Source organism: Coptis chinensis, chromosome 3, assembly GCF_015680905.1.
Source record: "Coptis chinensis isolate HL-2020 chromosome 3, ASM1568090v1, whole genome shotgun sequence".
In the NCBI taxonomy this organism is placed as follows: domain Eukaryota; kingdom Viridiplantae; phylum Streptophyta; class Magnoliopsida; order Ranunculales; family Ranunculaceae; genus Coptis; species Coptis chinensis.
The window spans coordinates 115,447,531-115,453,295 of NC_141458.1; the positions used below are offsets into that span (position 1 = coordinate 115,447,531).

The 5,765-nt window shown below is 38.5% G+C and overlaps 2 long non-coding RNA genes across 4 annotated transcripts; one reads left to right on the top strand and one right to left on the bottom strand.

The window, feature by feature from the left end:
* Positions 1–368: 368 nt before the first annotated feature.
* On the bottom strand, positions 369–3,267 carry LOC147513296 (uncharacterized). 3 transcript variants are annotated; one of them, XR_015215385.1, is made up of 7 exons: positions 2,574–3,267; positions 2,440–2,478; positions 1,602–1,723; positions 1,402–1,518; positions 961–1,042; positions 735–806; positions 369–573 (listed from the first exon to the last, which is right to left on the bottom strand). It is a non-coding gene; the product is annotated as an uncharacterized LOC147513296 (long non-coding RNA). The 3 variants fall into 3 exon arrangements; XR_015215383.1 differs by having other exon boundaries at positions 2,440–3,267; XR_015215384.1 differs by having other exon boundaries at positions 1,402–1,526; positions 2,440–3,267.
* A 272-nt stretch (positions 3,268–3,539) lies between these two features.
* On the top strand, positions 3,540–5,136 carry LOC147513297 (uncharacterized). Its single transcript, XR_015215382.1, has 2 exons — positions 3,540–4,118; positions 4,466–5,136. It is a non-coding gene; the product is annotated as an uncharacterized LOC147513297 (long non-coding RNA).
* Positions 5,137–5,765: the final 629 nt, after the last annotated feature.

Consider the following 5,765-nt stretch of genomic DNA (forward strand, 5'->3'; position numbering starts at 1 on the left):
GAGTGTTGGGCTGGTTATATTATTAGTCATGTGCTGATTGGGAGTTGGCGCGGTCGCCCTTATTTCCCGGTGGTGGGAAGTACAAGTAAGATTTTGGTAATGATTACCCCTGGTGGTGATCCTATCCGAGGCGTTCTGTCTCTGGCCATGCGTTCGTACCGTGACATCTTTGTTCGTACCACCTACATGAAAGGAGCTACTCACAGATCGGTCTTGGAGGTCGATGTCCTGAGTTCGCTTATGCTGCGCACATGTGTGTTCATAAGGGAACTGCTCACAGGTCGGTCTTGGAGGTCGATGTCGTGAGTTCGCTTATGCTCCACGCGTGCCTGATAACTTTATGAAGATATCACTCCCCTACAAAGCATATATGTATCCGATATAAAAAGGAGAAGAAGATGACCTCCTCACGTATGAACAACAATAAATGGACAATATACGTGCACCATATACTTGAACAGTTTAGCAAAATTTAGATACCGATCACAGATGCACAGAGTCACACACTCACACTCACGTTTGCCTTGAGGAAATCCACTGGTCCCATATGCTTGGTCCTAGCATGTCCATGACCTGAAATTACATAGAAATTAGTTGTTTCCTTGTGATCTTCATCGATTTATACATTGTCTAATACTGTTGTGAGATAATCATATACTATACAGTTCCTGACAACCATTGTACAATAACGAAAACTAGCAAGGAGTGAAGGAAAGACACAGTGTGAATCATACCCCACAATAGTAGCCACCTTGCCTTCCTTTGAAAATTATACCCTACGCAGTCCGTGAATTACACTGAGTACGCTATTGAAAGACATGGTATATATAGGGAGGAAATGAGTTGGGAAAATAAAATGATAAATAACTGTGACCAGAAAGCAAGATTTTGCAAAGACATGTAGAAACCTTTCACAGTCACTAATACGATAGATTCTTAAAGAGAAAGTATACGGTATACCTGTAACTCAACTCCAGAGAATGGTTTCAGTCCTGATACTGCTGACGCATGTGCTTGTTTACGAAGCGGCTGTAGGGGATGTCTTTGAACCACAAAGATAACCACTTCTCAGTTGTAAGCTATCAATATATTACAGTAGCATTCACAAACAGCTATAGTCTTGATTTAGCAAAAGCCTATTTTATTTTGTGTGAACGGCTAACCCGTTTTCTTTAGTAATTAGATTCAGATGGATTTGAACCACCAACCTCTCACAGTCTCACCAAGAGCGCTCTTACCATTTTGAGCTTATGAATCCACTAGAGAACACACAATAACATATACATTTGCATCAAATAATATGTACTGAGGAAAGTACTTGTAACCAAACAATTTGGACTACTAGACGTAACTGGGGACTTCTGTCATAGCTTGATTTTATCCACTTTCTCCTTTGCTTACCTTAGCTCAGTTTCCAAAATCATCCAACAGATCAGCTGCCTAAATGCCATGAATTGTCCTTGAGAGAGGTAATCACCATAAAGTCAAGACCCTCAGTTGAAAAGGCAGACGACAGTCCTACATGGCTACATATATGTTAGAACAAAGCAAAAATCCCTAAGTGACTCCAACTTAAAGCAGAGCAAAGCAGTAAATCATACATAGACACATAGTAGTAGTGGATTCTTTCTCCTGTAACCCAAGATCACACCTTCCATCTTATCATTCTTTGCTTGAACGCCAACTGAAACAGTTCCTGTCTCTTAGGGTTTGTTATATGTTCCTGACATTACTCCAATGAGAAGGTGAGCCTAACAATTCATGTTAATAGTATGTCAAATAAATTACAGAAAATTAGGGAGAGAGATATAGGAGAGAAACGACTTTTGAGTATAATACATGTTAGTATAGTTGTATGAAAACATCAACTAGAGTAGAACAAAAGGAACAGTAGACGAACAGTGAACAACCAAGGCGTCAATAAGACTGTCCTTAAGAAAAGATTTCGCCCCTTCCACTGGTGCAGAAAGGCTACAATGGCGTGTTCTCCTCATAGGATTCAATGGTTACAGAAGCTCATTGTTCGTTTACTGTTCTTTCTGTTCTACTCTAGTTGCTGTTTTCATAAAAAGCTACAATGGTGTCTTCTCCTCACGGGATTTAATGGTTAAAGAAGGCTGGTTTTGCACTAATCAGACTTCTCTCTAGAACAGCGATATAACTCTCTTTGGCAGCTAACAGTAAGATGAAAAGAAGAAGAAGCAGTAGGTGTTTTGTGGTGTGCGAGTTCTATTTCTCTGTATGAGTAAAGTTATCTCTAGTATAGACGCACAGTCCTGTTTATATAGAGGTAAATTCCGTTTCCCAAAACAAATAACGAATCCTGGGAATAGAAGTTCGAAACTCGGTTTCCAAACTAGAGAAGGAAGCCTACTGGAAATAGTAATTTGAAATACCAATAAAGAGATTCCAACAATACATTATCATAATTTATCATACCTCCATTTCCCACCCCATGCAAAATTTCCAGCTGTAGGACTGAAAAGCGATCAAGACTGGTGGTTGTTAAAAATTTCCAGAGAAACAGCGACGATTGGTTTACAAGTACAAACAAAACAAGTAAAAATGTGTACGTGTTTGTTCACATAGTTGGTCGCTGATTGGACAAGTGGTTCACTTTCTGATCCGCTCAATGCTGAACCAATGTTTTCCTGCTTCCTGCGATAATCACTCGGCTACATCTTTTGGCTGAATTGAGCTGATTGCCAAGGACCTCAGTCGAAACCTGTATATCATAATGCAATCCCAGGGGACTTTCCAACATAAAAGCAAAAGAAATCAATAATTAATAATGTATAAGATGTTTGATTATTTTTTTACTCATGATCATACCACCTTCCCTTTTGTCCTCTGCTTGAACATCGAGCGAACTAATCAACTTTTAAAAGAATTAAAATAATGTGACTAAAACTAATCAATATAATTACTCAACATAGTTAAACATCACTCCAACAAGAAGAGATGCCTGAAGATCATAATAATAGTTTGTCAAGTACATTATATAGAGAGATAAAGGAAAGAAACCACTTTAGTACCCTGGACTCCTAGAACCACTATTTTTAATTTTTTATCGTGTTTGATACTTTGCACTTTTGCAGGTCATTTAAAGTAAATTCCATTGAGTGATTGAGTTAGCAATCTCAATTTCTCAAGTTGACGCGACCGTAAATATGATTTCTATAACATGCACTACATTTTATTACGATTTGGAACAAAAAGTAGATGTTTTTAAAAAAATGTTACTGGGTTCTACTAGAAAAGGGCTCGATCGAGGTGTTTTAAAAGAAAATTTACAGAGATACAAAATTAATCCTTAAAAAGAATCTAGCATATCATACTAAACAAGAATTACAAAGTCAACTAAAAGAATCCAAGTTTTAATGCCGTAGAGGATATCAATGGAATCTTTCTTTGGTTTTTCTGTAACAACTAACAAATGAAACTCTCTAACACCAACCTGGCTGTCGATATTTCTAATGCATCCATACAAACATGATTCCAAGCAAAATCAAAACAAAAAACAGGACAAACCCCAACGTCCAAAAAACATTCTAGCTTGCTAGCTTTGCTTGCTCAGTGCTCACTATTCTCTTCTCATCTTCCCTTCGACACCTTCTCCAAAGCTGTTGATGAGATGTTATCAAGAGCATTTATCGGAAGAAGAAAAAGTACTAACAAGAATATTAGAAGCCTTAGGTATGGAGAGGGTAGTTGTTTATCATCACAGCAGTGTACTTATGAGGATGAGGAATGCATTGTTGGTCTAACAGGTGAACTCCCACTTAACATGTGTGATGGAGGGTCATTTAACAAGTCAAGGGTGAGGGGGGTGCTTTGTTTGAGAGAAGTGATGTTGGGTTCAGTCCAGATGATGGGAGAGAGTGGTGTGGGAATATCTGAGAAGGTGGTTTTATTGGATGGAACGGTTTATGCAGCGAAAAGATTTAGTAAGGTAACAGTTAGGAGGAAGGAGTTTGGGAGGAGAGTTGAGCGTATAGCGCAGGTTAGCAAGGGCAGTGAGTATCTTTTGCAGGTGAGGGCATATCTATTTGCCAAAAGGATCAAAGTCATTCTTTCGGATTACTACCCCATGGGAAGCTTAGCTGACTTACTCAATGGTGAGTTTTTTTTAGCTTAGTAACTTTTGATTCAAGGCCTGTACCCTCACTGAAAGAACACACGTACACCTAGATAATTACCTTGGGATAGACTAATTTTTGAACGAAATTGATTCTATTGTGAACATGCTGTAGCAAAAAGCAAATCCTCTCTGAATCTTGATTAATATGGTTGATGATGAGCATGTTAGGTATAATGAACAAGTTTGTAAAATATACGTACTTGTGCTGCTCAAGATATTGCCTACTTTTCAATCGAACGATTTGTCCTGTACGTTTTCCAATTGCATGCCTTAAATGGTCCAAGTAATTAAACTCGATCTTCACTGGATGACATCTCTTCACAGGTGCAAGGGAGCTTGGTCACACCCCTCTAGATTGGGATCAACGGTTAACGATTGTACTCCATGTCGCGAAAGCCATATCATACATCCATGGACAATCACCTCTGCATGAGAAAAACTTCCAACTGAATGTTCATGGTAACATAAAAATTTCCAACGTCCTAATTAAAACCGATTTCTCAGCATGTTTGTCAGACTATGGCTTCATTCAATTGGTAGACCCACCAGAAGCCACTGGGGAATGGCAGTATTGTAAGCTAATGGAGACAACCAATCCAACCCTTCAGAAGTTGACGCAGAAAAACGACATATGTTGCTTTGGTGTAATGGTGTTGGACATGCTCGGGGGGGCTGAAGCACCATCTCAGGTACACTGTATAATAGAAAGGAAAGAGGACATAAAAGAAGGGGTGGTTGAATTTTTTGAGTTCTTTGTGAGAGGTAAAGAGAGGAAGCAGGCAGTGCAGGTTTTGGACATTGCTTTGGCTTGCACAAATAGATCCCCTGAAGCAAGACCTTCAATAGATCAGATTTTGTTGTATCTTGAAAATGTTATGTTTTGAGAATGATGCAGGTTATATATTGTGGAAGTCTTATATAAACAAGAACTTTTCTCCCCTCTTTTGTATATATGATGATTGGCCTTAATCCGATTGAAGTTCGCTTTTTGTAAATGTGCTAGCTTAACTTGTGTGGCTCTTTCCTCACGTCTCTTCATATATCATCATACCAGATACCACTTATGATCATTACCTTCATGAAACGTTAGATAACTCCATTTTCAAGTTGATGTCATCACATTGCACAATCAAAGGTTCAAATAAAACTGGAAATTTACATGTATGGTAATGGATTAATCAGTTCCTAAGTGCAATTGGTATAACGTTCTGCAAAGTACGAACAAGTAACAAGTACAACCCCCTTGAAAATCATACGAGAGAATATAAGAAGATAGTGATCGAGCTATAGATTGCTGAGGAAAATTTATACAAATCTCTCTAAGTTTACCAAGAGAAATAATATCACAATCCTAAAAATAAAATAAGTGGAAGCTTAGTACTCACTACTCAGCGAGTCGGCAAAATCTCCAGGCTTCCTTTTCTAAGCATTTTCTACCTTGGCCATCTATATAATACAAACAGATGGTTTTCCTTGTCAAAGGTATATACAGCATCACATTTCGCAACACGGTCGCAGTGCTTTTCACAGTACAGATAATCTCTTGCCACCTCAAATAGATCAAACACTCCACTGATTTTGACTCTGTTGCTGTTATCCCACCAATCCATCGAGCATTTAAAAT